The sequence below is a fragment of the Megalopta genalis genome, chromosome 17, assembly GCF_051020955.1.
Source record: "Megalopta genalis isolate 19385.01 chromosome 17, iyMegGena1_principal, whole genome shotgun sequence".
Taxonomy (NCBI): domain Eukaryota; kingdom Metazoa; phylum Arthropoda; class Insecta; order Hymenoptera; family Halictidae; genus Megalopta; species Megalopta genalis.
The window spans coordinates 6,699,333-6,723,691 of NC_135029.1; the positions used below are offsets into that span (position 1 = coordinate 6,699,333).

A 24,359-nucleotide genomic window follows, 5' to 3' on the forward strand; every position below is an offset into this window, starting at 1 on the left:
TTTTTATATTATCTTTTATTTTATTTTATTTTATATTATATTGTCCGTCTACGTTCACAAGAATACAAATTATTTTATCCAGTTTAACACGTTGACTGCCACGCGTATTTACAACAAAATCTCCTACAGGCCACCCGTGCCGCTATAGGAAGCGTGCGCTGTTAATTCATATCTGTTTCTGTTCCTGCATGAACAGTTGGAATCTTTGCCGTGTACCGAATGGTATAACTTAAAATCTCTGCCCTTATGTTTTTTCAATAATGAAAAGAGATCGGATTGCCCGGAAGGAGAAGCATAAATAAAATTACATCGTCAGATTCTGATTTGGATACTGATAAATATAATCTTAGTGATAATGAATGTTACGAAGATACTATTGACGAGATTTTACGAGAATTGGTCATGGAAGAAGAAAGAAATATTGATGATACCGAGGAAGCTACAGTTCAAACAAAAGATACGAAATGGACCGATCAGAGGTACGAGCATATCTGAAAAAACAAACAACTTTTTGTCCAAGCTGTCCTGATCAACCTCAACTTTGCAGAGAATGTTTTAATGTTATACACTGCAAATATTTTCGGAAATCCTTTGTAAGTAGTCAAATCAGCGTCAGCCGAATTACGGGTGACGTGGCCCGATGAGAACTTTTGCTGTCACCCGAATACGGGTGACGCGGCAGTCAACGTGTTAAAGGAAATTATTGCGTTTTAGAAGGTGTACGAATACGTTAGTCTATCGCTGTATGCCGATAAAAATCATTTTGCTCAGCTAGAATCGCGTTTTAGACCATCGGGGATAGGCTCGTTCGCAAGGAATCTTTCGAAGTAAGCTGAAGGTAAAACGAAAAAATGAATACTTCGCGAAGGGCGCGAATGATTTACTCCACCCTGGTTCCCATCGAGCGAAATGCTATTCGCGGCGAATACATACCTACCTACTACAGCTTTACCTATTCTGCCTTCTACCTACAGTCGCTACAGTCCTTACAGTCTACTGGCCCTCGACGTTTCTCTCCCCTTTGCCCACGTGCATTCGCTCCGTGCCGCGCGTAGGCAGCAACAGCAACAGCAACGCTGCCCTGCCTCGTCGCTCGCCGCTCTACGGCTCGCCGCGACGCTCACCTCGCCAGTTTCGACAGAGTCGTGCCGGTGTGCGCATCTGCGACCCGATATTTCGTTCATTACGTCGCGTTACGGATTCACACGGTATCGTGCTTGCATCTCGTCGATCGGTGTCGAAATATTTTTGAATAGTGAAGGCTCGTCGTCAAAGGATTTCATTCCCTGTGGAGTTCCGTCTAGTGCGATTCACGCGTGCCGAATAAATCGTTCATTGGTTTAGCATGCATTGATCTGTGGAGTTTCTTCTAGTCAGAGGTGAGTGAACTTCTTGTTTTTTATTGACAAACACAACCGCCTTCCAAGAGTTACAGCTTTATATCGTGCCGATGGTTCTCGCCAATTATCGACATCTCTGTTGTTTCTTTCAATTTGCAGTTGGGGAACTATTTTTATTTAGAATTATCGTTCGGTTGTTCATTTTATGCAACATGAAACGCACATGGTAAGATTAGTGTGATACGATCGAAAATTATGGTTACCGATATCGTTCGATAATGTGCGTGTATGTAAATTACAATAATATCAGATTTTGTGATTTTGTTGTCAAAGGACGAGAAGGATAGCGCATTTCGACTTTCGTACGATATGATAAATAATATATAATAATATTCAATTTCAATTGAACCTTCGAAATACTCTGGTAGAAAAAAATTGTTCGAGTACCGGGGAATTTTGTAAGATGAATCATGATATACCCTAATAGACAGATATTTCCCGAGTGAGATATATTGTCTACAAATACATATATGTAGCGACAAAAAACGCAACAGTTTACTGGCAGAAAAATGTTGATTTCTTAATATCGTTATTTCAAAATTAAAATGTAATGTAGAAAATAATGAAAATGCAGAATTTGATTTAATTAAATACATATAATATTGAAAGTAAGAGTTACAGAAAGATAAACTGTATCTTAAAATACAAATAATTTTTCATATTATTTTATCGTATTATTTCAATTTGTATATCTTCAGATCAGAATTTCACGAGTAATCCGGGTATCCGAGTATCTCATAAGTAAGCGCTCTGATTCATGCACCCTCATAAAGCATCTTGAAAAATGTTTCGGTCGCGTTCATTGGTGACTGAATACTCTACACTATTCTCATAGTTCGATTTATTATCGATTAATTATAGCATTGCTAACGTTCTATTTACGATCTTTTCCGATTTCTTTCAGAAATTCTTCCTTTGCCCAATCTAATTATGAATACCATGAATATATATACAGTGTTACCGCCTACCATTGACATTTCAAGAGAAAAATTATCTTAAAAAGCTGCCTCTGCATAACAGTTAAATTGTTAAAATTCGAAGTTTGTTTTGAGAAAGGGAGAAGCCTAAACTGCTGCAAAGTTGCACATGAAATTGCCGTGGAAATCGTCCGGAAATGAACTCAAAAATGCCGCTCTTTATTTTGAGATTTATGGACCTGTTCGTCGAGCTCTAAACTTTGGCTACCGCTGTTGTGCTAAGAGAAGCTTTAAATAGCAACCGTCATGCTTTTGTCAACCTGTGACCAATTAGGATAATATTCGTGTAACGCCGCGTCATCGTTTTCTTCTTTTTCGGCAATTGAAACCTGCTCTGGCTCACCGTTTCTCATTTTGCAGCTTTGGCTCGATATTGTTTATAACATGGCTTCCCTTGGTCGCTGAAATTTCGATTTCTGTGTGCGGATGGCACTTCGACTAGCGAAATCGAAGAGCGTCGATTGTTTACATGATGTCGAATGTCGCGAGACGGTTAGCCTTGGAGCATCAAAATAAAATTTCGGCGTCGTCGGACTCGTTCAGATCGAACACTACCTACTTAAATACCTCCTTACATGTGGCAATCTTACAATCAGTTCAGTCGCGGTTAATTCCCAGATACGTATCTCGTAAAAACGATGATAGAATTCAGGTTTACACTCCTTTCTTTTGCGAAAACTCGTTTAAAGTTACATTTGAATGTGTTTCTTGATTAGCAATGTTGGAAACTTATTCCAACGTTTAAATATTATTGTTTAATTATTTAAATTATATTGCTTAATTATTCAATTATTTATTATTTTTAATAATTATTATTTAAATATTATTGTTTACACATTTATTAAATTTGTATCATAATGAAAATTGTCATACTTGTCATATATTTTTTCAGTTAATGCCTTTTCAATTATTTTATAAAACTTGTCACAATATTTAACGTAATGTTTGCTCTCGAGTTCAATAGGATTTTAATTTTTAACAACAGTGGAAATTCTATTCAACTGTGATTAAAACTTTTTTACCCTAAAATTTCAATGACAGTAGATTGCGAATGTTTAGGCAAAATAAAATTGTTATGCATCATTTGCAACAGGAGTGCATTACATAGTTCATATTTCCTTCTAACAATTTTAATTATATGGAAATAGTGTGTGTGGAAAACAGAATCCGTAGTTCCATGATAAGTAAACAAAATTCCCTGAATTTTATGCAAATGCGACTGCAATTGTAGAACTCCGTTATCACGAGTAAAAAAAAATCTTTATAAACGTTCCTGTGCATAGGTATTTAGAAGTCATTGATTTCGTAAATACGCCTAATACGCGGGTATAAATTATGTAAATGCGTACTTCTTGTATCCGTGGATGCATTTCATATATTCGCGTCGTTCGTAATCGTAGTAGCTAGTGATAAATCATTGCTGAATTCCCATCCTTCGAATGAATACAAGGATTCGAGGAGCGGAAACAAATTTAAATTATTAGCCACTCATCCGGGGAATTATTCTTATAAATGATTTCGATGAAAGTGCTATTAATTCTTGTTCCGTGGAAATAAAATCAACGAAGATTTTATTTATTTCAATTTGGTGTATCAGAAGGGGGAGGGGGGGGGTGGTCAACAAACAATAAAAAATGAAGAAAATTCCTAACGAATTGTGATAAATAGACTGTGGATTTTTTTTGCAAAATAAAAATTGTCTGCATTCAATTGGGGAAAATAGAAATTAACTAACAAGTTCATTGTTTGTTTAGTTGTTTTTATAGATTAAAAATAATACATACATTGACATTTGACATGTTCGAATTCTTTCAAGATTTGCGGATCTTACCCATTTATGGCACATGCGGATTTTTTAAATGTATTAAACCTATAAATTAACAGTCTAATAGAATTTTTCTTTTTTTTACAATGAGTGATCTTATTGTAATCTCAATTACTATAATAATCTAAATTACTAACTAATAAAGTGATCTCATTTTCTTTCATTCTAACGTTTGTAAAATGAAATGTGAAAATAAAAATTTACATACAGATCCGTGGTCTAATGATATCGAACCGACAGTGTGGTGCAATTGGATGCTCGTGGATGCAATTCAGCGAGCCGATAAAAGTTCTATGCTATTCAAAATGTGTACACCAGCCACGTGATCGGTAAATATCTTCTTAAATTACACCGTACAACCGTTGCAGTTCTAATACACTCTAGATTTGGGATTCTACCTGGGCGATGTCAGGTAAGAATTTCTTTCCTGAAATGGATTTAGCAAGGAAAAATTCTTGTTCGCCTAAGCAAACGGTGTCAGGGTTTCTCAAATAAATATTTTCCTTTGAATAAAAAGAGAAAACGCTAGAGAACATATAATATATTTTTTCTAATTTATTATAAGATTCCTTATTATTAGATCGTGGTATGAAATTTCAGATTATTATTCAGATGTTGAACAGATTTCTGCAAACTATTTGCTGTTAGGGTTTCGATGAAAAATTCCAGTTTAAAAAAAACCGCAAAAAATTCCTTGCAATTTGTAACGGATAAGAAAAGCCGACATTTCATACTACCAGAGTTGAGCATCATTTAAATAATTATTTAAATACAAAATTATTTGTTATTTGGAAGTTTAAGCAGAAGATAAAAACAATTATTTATCATTTAATTGCTTGTTATTTATTCGGCACAACGCCTTATTGCAACAAATGAATAATATGAAATATAATAATATATTATAAGCTTAACCTAAGTAATCAAAATAATTCCTAGAATGAATTGAAACAATCAAACGTATATTCGTTGCAAGTTTCATATTATAAAAATTTATTTTAAGGTATAAGAAGAGTAAATGAATAACTTAATTTAAAATTAGTCGATGTTAATCTTAAATAAGACCTTGTATAAATAGTCTTAAGAAATCTAATGCAATGTATATTTATAAAATATTAATTCATTTGTGTTGGTATAACCAACTTTAGGAGTAATCCTGGCAGAGAGACATTAATATTGTTATTGCATAAGCATTACTTCACATGATGGCCATTTGTTTCTTACGAAATTAAGTTATGTGTTTTATCCACCTAATTAGCATTAACCGCAACACTGTGCAACGTGTTAAGCACACGTCATAGTCAGGAAATAATGGTCTTCGGTCGCTCTGAGCGATATCATTGAGTTCACGAGCAGGAACCGCAAGTTTCTCAGTAATAATAAATGGAAATTAATATTTATTACACAATAAACGAAAAAAAGAAACGAAAATTACGTATTACTTTCTTTTCACCTAAATTCGAATAAAAAATAACATTTTATTTGCAAGTAAGAAATATTAATTAAATTATTTGTGAAATTATTTAAATGGCTTTTTAATTAAGTAGAAAATTAAATTATTATTTGCAAATGCAATATTAATTTAATTTCTAATTTGTTATTTATTATTTGCAATAAAATTTGCCCAACTCTACACATTACATAAATTAATATTTCTAAATTTTTATTATTATTCTCTGTATCCTTTTTTTATTATACTTTCATGTTAATTCAGTTTCACTGCTGTGATGCAAATAATAATAGTCTTTTAGGAAAGGAGAACGTTATATTTTACAGTACTAAAATCTTTTGGTTGGTTTCAATCTCTTATCCGACTTCTTATTATCCCGATCGATTCCTTTTCAAATATTAGTCGATCAGCGCCTTATACGACGAACAATGAGTAGCAATTTGTATCTACAAAAATGGTGAACAACCGTTTAATGGACGGTCTTTGCTTGCAGCTAAAAGATTGTCTCATACGTTTCGAGCGCAAATGGATACGACAGTAACGATAATTGCATTGTCCGACTGTTGATCTTATTGTTGGGATGCTAACTCCGATAACACGCGATCCTATTGCGCGAACATTAACGACAAGCCAACCCTGAGTTCATCCAATCGTGGATGCAGCTTTCAGACTGACGATGTCCGTTTACGTGGGCCGTGCGCATTGTTCAACGCGTTTTCTCGTATTTATTCTGATTAGTACATTCTACACGAATCGGATGAACCAACGACGATGTTTGGTTTTTCAGTAGAAAAAAGTAGCCGCCATTGTGAGTGAAGGAATATGATTTTATTAAGCTTGATATGGTAACTGCATTCGTGTTTGCTGGCAATCTATGTAATGTGTATTTTCGCATGCGTATCTATAAAGCACATGTTTCGTAAATACATATTACACAGCTAGTAACTGGAACGAGGTGCAACCCTGGTTGCTACAGTGGTGTGAGATAATTATAGACCCAAAGTAACTTCTACACATTTAGTGATATTTAATCAAAAACTTATCATCGATATATCATATTTATATATTTCTATTTTCTATTATTTCTAATATAGAAGTATACAAATGTAGCTATTTTTCTTGAGTTTCGTTTAAATATTTCTAAAAAATGTAGAAGTTACTTTGAATTCATAATTATACATATTCACAGCACTGTAGATGATCTCCTTTATCTGAGTCGTCCTGTATATTTAAACGAAACTTAACAAAATATCATACTTGTATGTATATTTCTATATTAGAAATAATAGAAGATAAAAATACGCAAATAAGATATTTTGTTAGGTTTTCTCTCTCTCGTTTAGATGTCGGTACAATGTAAAAGTTACTTTGTATCTATAATTATTCACACCACTGTAAATTGTAGTACACATCGTCGCTTCTCCGCCACCTAATTGTCGATGATCTATCAACTGTTCCTTACGCAAATTATGGAAATAATCTCTAGTCCCTCAACTTCCACCATTTTGACAATCACTGGCACGTATTATACACGTGTCCTTTGGGGATTCTGTCCCCTCATTTAATTCAAACGTCGAAAAGCGTGTTGAAGGGTCTACCTAATCTGCCACTAACTTCCATTCATAACCCAGAAATATGTATGTGTGCGTTTTTAACGTCTTTTATAGTAAGCTAGAGATACGTGCAGCCCTTTCTACGGGGCTTCGTAAATGGTTACGGTACATTATGCAAATCGTAAACACGATTAAGCGTATCCTTCGAATTAAAACGAATTTTCAATCGATCGATCGTGTTAATGCATCACCACTTTTGCACGCCCGTTACACAGTGGGCTAAAATCGATAAAACGAGGACTTAATTCATATTATTGTTATTTATGCACTATTCATTATGAAATAAGCTATTTTATAGGTTTCTCGGCAGGTTGGTTCAAATTTAGTAATCATTTTCATGTAAAATAATTTCACATGCAATTTTAAATAATGATTAATAACAACAAATTTTTTACATAGAATTGATTGTGAGAATCGGATATGTTTTGATCTACGATCAAAAACTGCATCAAACTGAGTCCAGTGTGATGTATTCTATTATATAACTGTATAATTAATAGTAAATTGGTTATCAGAATCAGATTCTACAGATTGAAAAACTTCTAGAACCTAGTTTCTGTTTTAGTGTTAACAATATTTTAATGTACTTTTATTACTAGACTGCCGATTTTATACATTTATGGCAAAATTGGATAGTTATAATTTAAAATATTATAAAGATTAAGGGAATTTAAAAATCCTAATCTATTATTTTTAATACCTTTTTTAAATAACATTGTATTTTTTGTCATCGATTCATAGGTTTTCACACGCTTTTTTAATAAAAGTATTAGGTGTCTTGGATCGCAAATGAATTTTGTTGCGAACAAATTCAAGCAAATGGAACTGATTTTAATTTGAAGTTTAATATTTCTAAAAATAGCGTACATAACATGTGTTGTTTGTTAAAGCCTTTTTAAAATAGCGAAATATTTTACTCGTTTTAAAACTTTTATAATATTCGGATTGAATTTCAACAACAAATTGGTCTAATCAGCAGAATCTTTTGCTGATTCGAATTGTAAAACTTTCTAGATCTTACGCTTTGTATTTTCGACTTCTGACCTGTGGCTCGAACACTGTGCGTCACGTCGATGGGGAGGAGGAAGAGAACAGAACGTTACGGAACGAAACGGAACGGAACGGAGGTTGCACCAAGCAACCTGAGCTCACCTGGGTAGATTTGTCGATCGATGACGTCACCCTCGACGAAACAGGCACTCCTGTATGCATCTACCTGCGGCTATGTGCGCGTGTTCGATGCTCGCGAATAAAAAAAGGCTAAAACGGACTGGAAAGAAGAAGAGGCACGGCGAAGGCAGGCAATCGGCCAACGAACTCTCCCAGCTAGCTTGATACACCTCTTTCTCTTTCATCGTCTCTTTCTCTCGTTCTTACCGCATCCTCTCTGTCTTATACTATACCGCGACTCCTATATACGCTCCGTTCCCTTCTCTTCTGTTCTGTTCCGTTCCGTTCGCTCTGTTCCTCCTTTTTCTGTCCCGCGTCTTTCTTTGCCCGACCTTCTTCCCTAGCGACTTTTCTTCTGCCTGCCCCATCTAATCTCGCAATCTCCATCTGACCTTGCTCCTTGCCGCAATCGTGAACGTGTGTGTCATCCGGGTCCTAGATAAGCCAGAGCAAATGAGAAGTTATCGCAGGTGCGCGGTTAGTTTATAAAAAGGAGCGACCAATCGCGGATGCGAGTGGGCGTGTGCCGGCTTTTAAGACTACCGGATTATTTGGGGAACGAGATTTGTTCCGTTTTCTAAAGCCGACCTTTTTGAAGACGAATTCTTTAACCCGAGAAAGATAACCTACGTCGCAGAGGCGCCTGCGAAATAAACAACTGACTGCACCGTTTTCATAGAGGGCTAGTGATTTAAGTTTAAAATTACTTAAAATATAAAAAAATATAATATAAATGCATTTTATTTTTACAATAATGCCAAACCTTTAGAATGACTAGATTAACTTAAATAAATATCCATTGTTAGTATAAAATTGACGCCTTAGAAAAGCATGCGCCTCTGAAGCGTATGGTTATCTTTTACGTACGTTGTCATATGGTTATCTTTCTAGGGTTAAAGGAAAATTCGCGACTTGAATTTTTAATTGGATAGAATTTTACGGGACTTACGCAGATTAGAAATAAGTTCCTGCGATTTTAATTTCGATTGAAATTTCCCGCATAATACGTGCCTAACGGTTATGTCTTTCACATTATTCAATAGCTTTGGCTTTCTCTTGTTGTACGATTGTTTACTCATTCGTTTCGTGTAAGTAATAAAGTTTTGAAAACTGTGGAGCGTCAAATTAGCAAGAACAATTATCACTTTATAGTTATCAAAAAATGAATCACTTTATTAGTCACGCGGAATGAATAAGTAAACAATCACGCAATAGGGAAAAAACCACAGCTATCGAATAACTGTTAGGCACTTATGATGCGGGAAATCTAGATAAACTCGATAGAAAGAACGAGCGATTTCAGTACTGTATCAGCAACTGAGTATCCGTTATGTTATTTATATTGATTTACGATTTCAAAATCAAACTGTATGAAAAGATTTTGTCAAGTATTCGAGCTTGGATTTATCTAATGCAGTTGAAAACGCTGCGAAAATGTTTTCCCTAACGTAGCTACAAATAACCTTCGCAGATAGGGTCGACAAAATTGATAATGAAATAAAGAAGCAAATAAATACGATCGATTTTCTTGACATTTCGATTGATGTTAAGTAAAACGCGCGTGTATGTGCTACCGGCAACGGCACTAGTTTTATCAGACGTCTTTCAAAATTTTAATTAAAAATTATTTTATAAGTTTTATCACTTTTCCTACAACGGTAATAAAATTGTTTTGGTAGAAATAGATATATAGAAAAGATCGGTAGAAATAGTGTTGAAGAAGTGAATTTACTAGCATAACTTGAAAAATATTGACTCATTAATCTGTGGATGATTAAGCATCAAGAGTTAGATATTGAATGAAATTGTATTAATAGCGAAAGTTTAAATTGTTACAGTTTCGTTCCATAAATTGATTTTGTTTATCAGAGTAATTGAAACGAGATATAGTAGTAAATTAATTAAATTCTGGGAGAAGCAATACCATTATGGTAAACACCAGCGAAAGATACATTTCGAAAATATTGAAAACGATGTCTCGCTATTAACTTTCCTCTGGTGCTGTAATGCATGCTCTTTTTATCCGTTGAATCGCGGTCGCGCGCTTCTCATGTAATTAACGAAGATACTAATTGTGTAGTTCTACAACACTGCTGGTACATGTTAACATTGTTATTATGCTGTTTTTGTGAGCGAATACTAGTGATTCCGTTTCTTTGATTGATGCGTTGCTGTTTCTTTTTCGTACGAATCGGTTAACTTTTTCCTGTTACCATTTTGATGCAATCTTTTGCGCTGTTTTTCCGAAGATATTAACGCTGCCAGTGATTGAAATTTCCTCGTAAAGTACGACGTGATTTGGGTACAATAAAACTTTCATTCGATAAGTATGTATTTTTCGTGCGAGAAAATTTTAGAGTTCGAAGAAAGCGTTTCCCCGATATTAGAAAACTTATTTACTAAAAAATCATATTTTCATATATGGTAACCTTTGCGTGGAAATTCAATTGAAAAAGATAAGTACAAGGACCACCAAGATAAGTACGGTCCATTTGGACCCTCTGCATAAATCAAAGTTGTGCATAATTATTATATGTACAATTAAATTACTCAAGGAATTATAATTACAAAGTAATTCAATCACATCGTAATTCGTAATTAATATAATTGAATTACACACTTACTATTAAGTCATTGAAGTATAAAATAATAAAGTATTTTATAGTAAAATTGTAAAGTATGTATTTCATATTTAACGACCAAATACTAAGTAATTAAAGTATGTTCATTACGAATTACGATGTAATTGAATTAAAACTACGAAAATATGCAGAAGTGGCAAAGAATAAGTGTACGAATGAAAAACATAAAAGACTGTACTTCGATGGCATCGTAAATGCGAATTAATTTCTTGTACACCGCTAATTCTTCGAATTCTTGTCTTTGAATTTCAAAATATTTTTTGCTGCAGCAACACGTGCCACTCGAGGCAACGACCGGGGATAAGAATAGGCGATACAGTCATTATAAAACCTTCTGAGAAGTCGAGTAGTGTTTTACTGGTCATTTTCGAATACATGGCAATTTTTTAGTCGTCGGTAGTTATACAAGAGTTGTTAAACCAATCCCTGATATTGTCGTTCCACTTGTATTTTAGCCTAACTTGTTAATTATCTTTTGGAAATCGTTTCGTTATTCCAGAAGAATGAATTTTAGAATTATATATACCTATGTATACTATCGTAGCAAATGTATGCAGATTCATTTGTCTGAATGGAAATAGACTAGTTTTTATGGAATATCTATACTATCGTCCTTACTCTCTATTAGATCCTTGACATGAATTTCTTAGAAATAGCGTACTATATCTTTCAATTGATACTATGCTTCTTACACAACACTGTCTTCGATATGTTATGCGTTATTCTTTCATTGAATTATCCGAAATTAGAGAATTAGCATTTAAGTTCTAAATAACATACCGTCTATAAATATGTTTATAGACAGTGTCAACTGTATGTATAATTTATATGTATGCATATTTCTTGATCATAGTTAAAAATAAGTACTGGTAAAAATTAACACGTTAAATGCCACGCCGGTTTTACAGAAATTGCCCGTGGCGCCACGATGAATTTTCTTTTATGCGATACATATAATGTTGAAATATTATCTGCAATAAATAAGTTACAGGGTATAACCATGTTCGACATGTTAATTGCGACAGGGGTCACTGTCTGAATTGACGATGGTAATAATACAAAATTTTAACAAGGAGGTGAGTGTGTCTGTTAGTAATTTTTCGAGTCAATGGAAGGAACGTTCACCTCGATGGTTCTGGGAGTAAATCCTCTTACTAAAAGGCACCCCGCTGCCTTCCCAATCCGTGGCCAGATCCTTCGAGAAAACTATTCTTGTTCTTTGACCTAAGGTCGCTTGCCGTACTTAAAGATTCCTAACTTTCTAAACGTGTGACAACAAATGTTGTCAACGAAGATCCGTGAAGTACCAGCATAATTTCAAAATGCCCAACATTTTCTAGGGTTCGTCCGTCGACAGGAATTACAGTCTTAAGAGGCTAGGCGAACCCATGACCTTAACACAACTTAACTGAAAGCAAAATAGCGTCAGGCGATTTGTCTTTGGTTCCTTTAAAAAATGAGCTGTCGCTAATATGTCAATCGAGTAATCGAATGATGATGAATAAAAAGCGAGGTGCGATTGCAATCGTTATGTGTCAAAATATTGTGTGTTCTGACTTTCTTCAAGACGAATTGCTTTTTTTCAAGTTTGAAATAGCAGGAAAAGCAAAGGAATTCCCTTTGGCTTGGCGTGACAATGCCCGTACTACTTCAACGAACGGTTTGTACGTAATAAAAAGCCCCGTCTTTTAGGTTTACAATTTCTTAGAGTTAGAACCGTCTTCTTTCCGGCAATAAAATAGTCGCTGCACTTACGCACAACAGAGTACTTGCACACCTTATCGGCAGCATATTTTCGGTTTATAGCAGGCTCGCCAGCTCGCACCGCCTCGGTCATCCGCTTGGGATTTCCCGCTACCTGCGGCACTGCGCGCTACGTGATTTTTTACTTCCCTTTCCATCTTGCTACTAGCCAATCAATTGCTAGTTCTCTGTTTTCGACTATTATAAAAACACAAAAACAATTCTCCTTTTTTGCTAATCTGCTTCAGTCTGTCTCTCAGTTTGCTCGAATAGACTCCAGCCCACGCTAGCCTTCTAGTCTGCCAGTCTATCTTAGCCTTTCAACATTATACCATCGAGTTTAGTTTATTTTAATAGTGCTTCAAATTCAGTCTTCAAGGCGGAGGCTTGCAAAAATCCCTCGCAATTCCCTCCAATTATCGCACAACATGTTAACAGAAGTGGACAATTTGGGAACAGGAGACTCGATTATTCGAGCCTCGCGGGTCGTTTTTCTAGTCACTGATTGCCAACAATTATAAAAACGAGCCGCGAGGCTCGAATGATCGTATCTCCTGTTCCCAAATTGTCCATTTCTGCTTACAGTAATTTCTCTTTAATTTGCGCTCAGATTGCGCACAAAAATGGACAATTCGGGGAAAGGAGATTCGATTATTCGAGCCTTACGGCTTGTTTTTATAGCTACCGACTGTTAACAACTTTAAAAACAAGGCGCAAGGCTCGAATAATCGTATCTCCTGTTCCCAAATTGTCCATTTCTGTTTACAGTAATTTCTCTTTAATTTGCGCTCAGATTGCGCACAAAAATGGACAATTCGGGGAAAGGAGATTCGATTATTCGAGCCTTGCGGCTTGTTTTTATAGCTACCGATTGTTAACAACTTTAAAAACAAGGCGCAAGGATCGAATAATCGTATCTCTTTTTTCCAAATTGTCCATTTTTGTGCGCAATCTGAGCGCGAATTAAGGAGAAATTACTGTACACGTTGAGTGACAATTGGAGGGAATTTACTATATTTTGGTATCGAGTGCACACGCGAATCACTTACATTGTGCGTGAAATTGGTACAGGGATTTGTGTTAACATTTTAATTTTGTATTTAATAAATTGATAAATTGTTATCATCAACATTATTATGAATATTTACGTGGAGGGAAATACGTATAACGACAAAAATCATTCTGCTCGGTTAGAATCGCGTTTTTGGCGACTGTGCGTCCGTTTCTTGAATTTTCGATATTATCGTTTGCCTAAAGAAGTTATTAGAGCGCAATACACTGTTCATTGGGAATTCTGGCACAGGTACCGGAGGCCATAAGATCCCACAGATATAATAGCGCGCCTAGTTAAGTATAATGCGTGCCATTTCAGATAGAAGTAACGTACCAGAACCGCTCCGTTTATCGTTTCTCCTTGTGAGCATACTTAATGCGTCTCCGTAATTGCGCTTCCACAAAGTAATCGTTAGCGCGAGACGGCATAATTACCGGCAACCCCAGGGCAAACTCCACTACGCGAGGGCAAACAATCGTACTCGTGCATCAACTACTAGTTCCAGAGCACGTGTCGCACCTTACGAATTACTTTTCTTTTTTGTAAATGAAATTATGTCTTCGCGCACGTGCGTGTCTCTCGGGCAACCACTTTTCTTTGCTCAACGACTGATACGGTGAATAAATTAAGTGCGGAAGGGACGTTCTGAACCTTCCCCTCGCGTCCCCGTTCCCGTTCACGTTCATATTCATGTTTGCGTTCGCGCAAGTGTATTTTTATTACGTTAGCAAATATACAGGGTGTCCCACTAACTCGTGTCCAGGTATTGACAATGAGGAAAATTTGATTTACATCACTCATATAATGGGGCTATGACGGCCATCAAATAAAGGGCGTAGAAAGGTATGTTATCTAATTCCAGATATACCATATATTGTATTTTATTTTTAGCTAGTGTATAAAATAATAAAAACATAGAAAATTACATGTTTTTTTTACAAAATAGAAACATAATATTAGGGTCAATTGTGAAGGGTCTCGTGAAGAAAATTTAAAGTCTTTAGACGAAACAATTATTTTCTCATAGCAAAGTTATTTACCACAATATTCTAATAAACATTGCAGAGGCCTTTTGAATTTAATTTTGCATCAAGTATACAACACAATAATTTTGAATTTAATTTTGTATCAAATATGTATATAATAGTTTACTCTAAAAATGATAGGGTACATAAATAACTTATTTTCTTAATCATTTTTACTAACGATACAAATTGTTTCTGTACAATACTAAATTGCTACTTCAGTACGTAATAGCGTTCGTTTGAGTAACGCGTAAATACATTAGTTTACGATCTGGCTTGAAGCGCGTATACGTTTGTGTTGGGAACTTGCTTCGTTAAACCATAACACAATACCGTGGTGGAAGATAGGTTAACGATTCCAAGTGGGATATAATTAGTGTAACGTTACATTGTAATAGCCAACTCGTGGCACATTTGATCCTTCGTATTTTTAAAAACGATAAAGCAAGATTAATTACTGCTATAATTAACAGATCCGATGCTTGGTATGCTTTAATATTTTAAGCGAAACTACTAGAAACGATTGCGTTATAATGAAATTTTTAAAAACAGTCCATCAGCATCCTAACAATCATTACGTTAGTTGAAACATTTTATGCTTTCTGTTTTTTAATGTGATACTTTTATCGTAAATAAATATGCGGCCAGTTGATAGAAGATTATCAAGTTACATAAACAACGTAATGTCATCAAATCTTATTTTATAAAGTCAAGCTTCGTCGCAAGTGGATGATGATATGTGTAGAAATTGTTCAATATTTAAACAATATAGAATATGTATTGATTGGGAAAGAACTAAACGTGATGAAAACAGGAAATATCGCGTACCGTATCTACAACTAGGATTACAACTACTTCACTTAATTCTACAACTTGCAACGCTCCTCATTCGACGACACTCTCGAATACTCTCTGTCCACTCCAAACACGCTCCTTCGACACAATGCCTGCCTTTTCCAAAAACGTGACAATCGCATCCGCCGGCTCTCCGTCGCCAAGGGTTTTTTTCATCTGACCCGGCCTTCACCAACGTTTCTCTTTTAATACAATGTCTTAAAATTACGGTCTCCTAAGCCTAACACTCCTCCTCGTCCTAATCGTACTCACTAAATTACGATACTACATATGTTTATTATTATGGTAAATCTGCAGTTTAATGCAGATTGCAACCTAAAAAAGATTTTGTTTTTCTTTATTATTCTCTAAAAAGCTAGTCGAACTAACATCTCAGAAAGCTTCAATTCATTTGAACCAATCTAAAAAAAAGTTATTCTATTTAAAAAGCTGTCAACATACTTCCCACGACAAGTGTATAGTTATTGTTAGTGGGGGGGGGGGGGCAGTAGTCGGAATCGAGAAATTCAGTGACATTTTGCTAAAATATCAACTTTCGCTAAACGATATTTACTTAATTCACTTAATTTACCTAAAAGATTCGACAATATTTTAAGTATGGAATGCATAACACAATTAACGAAGTATAAAAACAGGCAAGAAAGTGCAATTTAACTATTCAAAATCTAGCAGTATAATTTCCTCATTCATCGTCAAAACATCAGAAACTTTACGCTTTCGCGTATGCAAACGTTTTCACTAATAACACAAAATATCAAACCGTCCCATAAAAGTAACCGACCGAATGATCTCAGGAAACTTTCCATGAGATAATAATACCATCGGCGATTTCTGTATTCTTTAATAGTAGAGAATTCAAATGCAGTAAAACTCCATTTATACGAACGAAATTTTCGTTAATGCATGGTTTTGTGAATCCTAGCTGACCGTATTCTCTTAACTAGTACTGAACGTCACTATAATTTTACGAAAGTCAATTATATGATGGACTTCTAGCTATTGCTATAATTCGAGGACTAAGTAAGACATATGATTAAATCCAATTACCTAAACGCGGACTCTAGTTATTTGAACGCAAAGTTGCAAGTAATGTGGCCAGTCAGTCAACTCCTGGAGTAACGGGTAGAGTAATGGAGCCAGTTGCTGTGGAGTAGCCAATTATCGTGCCTTCAATTTATTTTCAATCGTAGTTAACTTTATATTTATCGAGTAGAACATATTAAATCGTTTTTATTTAAATTCAATGAATTATTCATTTGTTAAAATTAAACGTGTGAAAGATCGCGGAAGTTCTTAGAACTTAAAATATCACTAAATTTATTTTAAGATTTTTTGCACTAAATTCGCGAAATTTTCTGTAAGGTGTATGGAAAAAGCTTAAAAAATATTGAATGAACGAAGATCAATATTCAGTAAAATAAATCGTTCTAGGTAAGATATCTCAATGTTAATTGTATTGATAAAATGTATTAAGATTACGAAAAAACAAAGCAGTGATCATTTATTTGAATTTTTGTCTTTAGCTTCAATTTCAGTAGTTTATTTACTGTGCCGCTTAACGCAGGATTGGCCCACATAATCTCAAATCTCAAATCATCTGTTATATTTTTAAACAGAGGAACTGTAAATTTGAAATTTTATTAATCCTTTGGCTACGGCAGACTTTGAAACGCACTAGCCCTACCATATGGTAGGAATTTATTTCTATAATCAAAACACCGAATTCCACTACATTAAAGCTATATTATTTATTTCTTTGTATTCTGCATTGAATTGTTAGTGTGCATACTAAAACTTTAACATTAACATTAAGTTTTTTGATCGATAAAATTTTCCGGGCGCCGTAGCGGCGCCGCTCGAGTGGACGTTTGAAATCGGCCGGGTGTCGAATTTTTTTTTCATTCTCTAAATACTGAAATAAGATTTGATATTTGATATTTATATCAATTAAATAAACTTTGAAATTTACGCGTAGGTTCTTAAAACAGTATCAATTAAATTCTAAAGTTGTTTTTCGTAGCGAAATTTTCTCAAGTCCGTCAACTGGGTAATACCAACAGTAATTGGCATCTCTATTCTATTATGTGAAGCATCTAGTTACTTGAACTATTTCTCTCCCTACGAGTTTACATAAGGTAACGGAGCAGGTTATTGTGGGATAACCAATTGCTGTGCCTTTAGTTTGTTTTCGGTCATAATTAACTTTATATTTATTGAATAAGACATATTACATTTGTTTATCCTTTTATTTTGTTTATGTTTGGATATTAAAGTTTAATACATCTTATTCGATAAATATAAAATGAATTATACCCGAAATAAATCGTATAATTGCCGGCTCCACTATTGTAAATAGAGTTTTACGGTAATGATACTTTTGGCAAATTCTGTTTTCTTTTTTAAGAGAATTGCAATAGTTGGTTACTTCTCCGCATGGCGTATACAACTTTCGTAAAGGTACGCGGACCAATCCATTGGCATCTTGACCGTGAAAGTTTCGCTGTTGTCGCGTGCTTGAGCGAATAATAAATAGGGTACATGTCCCAATTTCCACGTCCTCGGATTACAAACGTATAGAAGGAGGAAAGTTTTATACACAAATTGACGATGTATATTTTTTTTACTATGTTTACCTATCAACATGTGAGATTCAGGGAAAGGTGTCATTTTATATATAAAACTTCTCTTTTTTATACGTTTTTAAACCGAGGACACGGAAATTGGGACAGGAACGGAAACTGGAACATCTAATCTATCTCTTTGTGGGCGATCGACTTCGTTACGAAAAGGGCCTCGTCTTCCAGCGTGTGCCGCAGCCGCGCACACCTGACCAAGCGGTGTATACCTGTCCCCTTCGGTCATGGGAACCTGCCCTTCGGTAGCCCGTGGCTAGGGTTTCCAATGTTCCATGGAACAGATGTCGATTGTCCTTCCTCTTTGTCGTTCCTGCAGGCTACGCACACCTCGTGCACGTTTCCTACGATTCTCCCACGCTGAACTTATTGTACGATCCTCTTTTTTTCTTTCTCCGCTCTGCTGCATAGAGCTGCGTGCTAGTATTGAGAGACTCAAATTCAACGTACATCCCAATAATGCTCGCGTAGATTCACCGCTTTCAACGGTATTACTTTCAAGCTCGGGGTGATCGATGCTTGTTATGAAATCATACACTGCCTGAGCAAAATATAGTCTATTCTATGCATAGTAACGTTACAAGGAGTGAGCTAGGTCGCGCATGCATCGGCAGTTCCGTAAAGGGGTGTAATGAAAATGATTATTGTTTAAAGCGTTGTTTCTGTTAATTTATAATTCTTATATTTTAATAATGGTATTTTTGTTGTTAGTTAATATTGTTGTAGTTTGATCGATGATCAAGACAGTAACTTCGGAGTAGCTTCGCACGGTTCCGGCCACAGATTCGCTTTAAACAATGATCATTTTCATCGATGGACGTTGGGGGAAGTGATATTGGTACTATTATACAGGTACGACAACCACTTCCACCGCGATCAGTTGAGACTCAAAAAATATTCATTGTTAATTGTATAAAACGTTGACAATTCTTCGTAGTCAATTGAATATTAATATTCAAATATACTATAAGCAATATTTCTTATAGACAACAGCATTTTTAAGTATGAGAAATGCATTTTGTTGAGGATTTTGGAGGGCATGAAGAACCTCGCTTTTTCCTGACAGCTCTGCTTGCACGCAAGGCCAGACAGACAAAACTCTTAAAGTAAACATTGCACTGACTTGACTGGAGGTCCCTTGTTTCTCAATATACATATATCCCATTAACATTGAGTAATTATTGTTCAGAAAGTAACTTATTATTAGCTCACACGTAGAAGGGCCCGAAAATTTTGATTCGGCCTTAGTCTGAACAATTGGAAGCATAAAATATTATAAATACCGATATTGACATTCCAAATGTTTGTAGTTTCCATGTAATATCTTATTTTTGTTAAAAATTGCATGTTTTCACAAAAATTCGAATTTTTCGAAAGCTCTACAAAGCTCGCCTATTGAATATTGCAGAAATAAAAATCGTGTGAAATAATCGTATCTTCTCTTCCCTAGTATAATAAATTCTCCCTAATTGACACTAAGATCGTGCACAATCTGATTGGCTCGAATAATCGTGCCTCCTCTTCCCAAATTGTCCATTTTCGTGTGCAAGCTGAAGGCCAATGTAAGAGAAATTACTGTAAATCTAATTTACATCATTTTAGAATTTTATAAAGAAACCTAATCCTTTGAATGAAAAAAATAAAAATGAAAAATCTTTTTCCTATTTATTCTGTGTGTGCCATTCATAAACTTGGCAACAACATTAACAAGTTAACTTGTTTAATTACTATGATAAAAACAGACTATCCGGTGCTATGTGTCAACATTCTCGAAGAAATCACTGATCGAATGGAATAAATAAAAACAATACTTTAAAAAAAGTAACAGTACTTCATACAACGTTACGAGAAAAATGGAAAAATATTACTTTCAAGCATAAGAAAGTTAATTGCCTGATATAATTACATATTAACTGGTAAAGTCTTCAAATTAGACGTGATTAGAAATGCATAACAAAATAGTTACAAATCAAATGTAATTTTATTATAGGAAGATTCACAATTTTTGGGATAATTGTAATGTTCCGTTCATGATAGTTCTTCCCTACATATCTTTCTGGGACTCGTAGCCATTGGAGGTGATCCAGATTTCTCGGTTGGTAGAGGATACGCTTTCCTGTTGGTTCGATTACGAGATATTCTACTGTTACTTCGCACAAATAGATAAGAGTTCACACTAAGTGCGTTAATTCGTACAGTTCGAGTACGTCTCATCTACAATTTCCGCGATTCTCCCACGTTCAAGGAGAGAGAGGCATTGTTCGGTCGTCGAGTGCTCGGCGTTGAATGCGAAACAAGCGTATCCTGGTCCGTGAGTTTGCATAAATCCACCGGTTTCGTGGTATCCAGAAAAGGCTCGAACGGCCGAGCCCCTTGACGCGACGTCTTATGTTGGGTCCACACTCTGCTGGCTGCGAACAGCTCGCGAGCCGCGCTCGCTAGCCCGTGTGGGCACTTTCGTGAACAGCGAGCAATAAGCTCCTCGGCGAACAGGCGAATACTGTTCCCTCGAGAAGCTCGCGTGCTTGGAGTGCGTCGAGACGCGTTTGCAATAAATTAACGCGTTTTAACTAACCATGGATTCAAGGCGAACAAGCTTATATCTGTTCGTGAGCAGTTTGCAAGCTATTCGCAAGGTCCAACGCGGACACGCTGATGTTTTCGATGGTAAGCCCGCGAACTGTCTACGAGCAGTTCGCAGGTTACTCGCGAATTGCTCTTCCAGCGCAGTCCCAGCACAATGCGAACACGCCGAGGTGCTCGCGAACTTTTCGCTCCAGTGTGGACCCGGCATTAGGTACACTTCTACACGGCACGCACAGGTACGTCGAGCAGTTATTCGATATAAAGACGTCTCTACGGCTATCGCGGGACTACGAATGGCAGGGATAACCAACAGAATTTTCATCGTTGTAAATACGTTTGTATTCCGTATGATTTGTTTCGATGGTCGTCGCTTCTTTCTGGTTGCGACTCCTCCTAGACAATAATCTCCGGAACGTGAAAACAAATTAACAGCATCGAAAAGAACAGTTCGGAACGAATTACCTCAAATAGTTATTTCTTACTTATAAATTTGAAATAAAGGCTAGGTCTGCGTTCGAGTGTGATCCGCGTAACATCGTTGTCGTTTCGACGACACGACGCACGCGCGCTTCTCTTCAGGGTTCTCTGGATGCACATTCGCGATAGGACAAGCTAATTACGATGAACCCAAGGATAGCTTGTGCTTTATAGCCGTGGCACGATTCTCATTGGGGCGAATGATCACATTAGATTTGGTTCGTTTAAGACGGTATTTAGGGCTCCCGATGAAAATTCTCAGCAGTCGATTAGAGAATGTTCCCGATCCCGGCCATTGGTCTGTTACATTTTCGCTCCCCTTCCGAAAAAACATCGCGCATTCCTGGAATAAGAAACGTTGTGTTGTGCCTCGTTGGCATTCATTCAACGTTTCATAGTTCGCGTGAACTCCCCGCAAAAAGTACTAATTATCCTCGACTGTAACCAACGATTGCAGAAGCATTCAGATGCCGAGCGCGCTGCGGTTTCCTACTAACAAGCTTGCCTCTCTCGAAGCGATTCGATTTCTCTGAAACTTCGCATAGCTGCCGAGTAACCGGTATTAAGCAACATGCACGTATACTTCATTCTTCAATAACAAGACCAGTTTTATAGGCGACTCTTATCTACAATAGGATGCTTTATTTTTCGTCACGATAAGCCCACAGGCTGTGTATGTCACGCCCACTTTGTACGTGCAACCATTTCGGATCGACAAAACGCGATTCTGTAGAGAAGCGGGTATTACTTTTTAATAGTTTCATTGGCTGACGATTCTGCCTTATTCTCCTTTCTACTATTCCTTAAGAGAGTATTCTACAATAGTATCGGGTTTCTACGACAAATGTTCATTGTCCGAAGATCGAGAAGCAGCAAATAAATTTGACGCATCGCCGAATTACCAGCGAATAAATCAAATTTATGCGCTGGATAAGCGACTCCTTGACCGTTGCGGGATTTTGCACTTTCGTCGTCGTCAATTTTGCACGTTTTGCAGTCCAATTGGCAAGGTTTATTCGTACGTTATTTCAACGGCGTTTAAAAATCTTTTGGAAAAAAGCGACTCGATTCCGGCCATTCTGCTTTTCTGGAGTGAGAAAAAAACGTCAGATCTGTTTTTTGCGAGGTAGTGTTGCGTTTTCGTGCCTATAAAATATACACATTTTTTTGTTTTGGAACTCCGCAAGATGCCTATTTCGTTCGATTCGGTTTGCAATCTGGACCTCGCGTTCGACTCAATCTTCCAAAACAACGGGTTAAAAAAAGACAAGCATCGTCGCGTGTCAATCGACAGCGAGACGAAAGACGTGATCCGGGCCGAGCTGACACGATCTCGTACAAATCCGCTTTCTACGTGTCCTCCTGTCGAATTTGCTGTGGGCCATGGAAATCCTTTCGAAAAGAGATCCGCGGAGGACGGGAACACACGAAACCGCGAATGTGTGTCAGACGACGAGCCAGTTCGAGGACGCTCGAGACTTATAGTTTTACTTTCTACGGGGCGACGGTCGAAAGGAAGAGACTAAAAGCGCGAACGAGATGAAAATTAAAACGACAAAATAGAACCGCCGCGCCGACCGAAATACCATGGCGTGGCACCGATTCCATCGGTTAAACATAACCAATTCGATTTCAGGCAGCGGACCACGGCTCATTGGCGAACCTGCTCACGAGGTCCGAGTGCTCCTTAGCACATGATAGTACGTTTTCTAAAAAAATTAGACAAATTGCAATTTTCGAAGGACAGAAAAAGTATTCGTATCCCTTTTGAAACAATATAACATTTTTATAACTGGACTTCACTGGCTTGAATTTTTTTGAAGATGTTGGAAGGACTGGTTTACCCTTTTCTCCGCGGAAAAGTTTTTTATAGGTTTATCTAGAATTTTTTGTACCCATCGTTTAGGGGATACTGAAACGAATTCGGCAAGTTTTTGTTTATATTCCGAAAGAATGTAGATTTACTTATAGAAAACATTGAAAACACCGGAAAGAAAGGATTGACAAAAAATTTGGTAGAATGCTCTCCTTGAACCATGTTATTTTAGCTCAAAAGGTTTTCAATCGAACCATTAGCAACAGAATAAATTAAGCTGATCACGTTGTGTGGTCCACCCTGTATAATTATATCTAAATATCGGAAAATGATTGATGTCCATCATAAATGAGTTAAAAACGATGTTTATGCCAGGAGTGTCTGATTTTCCCCCACTTTGAATTTTACATTTTTCATAACATATTCGAATTGAGGAAACTTAAAAACATCGAAATTTTCATGAAAATCGTATGAGGTTATGGATTGCGGCCAACTTTTAGGGGAAAGGTAATATTATGATATGCCGTCTTACATACGTTGTACACAGCGTGCCACGACTGTTTGTTAACATTCGGTTTGCATATCGGGCAATAAACTGGAACCGGTTTCTTGAAATCAAAAAAGAAGATGATCTCATTTTCTACACTCGTTACCTCCACGCAGATTCGGGTTTCCGACTAATATGGACGAAGCATGATTCCGCTGTAGACGGTGGAATTATTGCTCGAACAGCCTAAAGAGATATCATTGAGCTCTTTATGCAACTATAAGGAGGCGGACCTTGACAAGTGTCGCCAGTTTCAGCATTGTGAACCCGTTAGTGAGTCACACCGAAGGGATTGGCGAGTGGAAGGTACTGGTTGAAAGGAAAATTTTATTTTGTCGCTTCGATCCTGTGTAATAGTGAATATTTGATTTCAACGTTGTCTCGGCGTGTTCGGTCGACTATTTTCTGATAGATTATATTACTCAAACATTGAACTACATCCTTTTCGGTGCCTGTTTAGAAATAGAATAAACTATGTGTCATTCTTGTGCTTCCATTAGTGATCTCTAAATAGGAATTCAAGCTGTATACGTAATCTTTTAAGTCAAA

General features: G+C 36.4%; 1 protein-coding gene across 1 annotated transcript in view; it reads left to right on the forward strand.

The window, feature by feature from the left end:
• Window positions 1-1,144: 1,144 nt before the first annotated feature.
• Window positions 1,145-24,359, forward strand: part of LOC117225178 (uncharacterized) — a 43,199-nt gene continuing 19,984 nt past the window's right edge. Inside the window, exon 1 of the mRNA XM_033478510.2 lies at window positions 1,145-1,379. The gene's annotated coding sequence lies outside the window, so the exon portion shown is untranslated. The remainder of the gene's footprint in view (window positions 1,380-24,359) is intronic.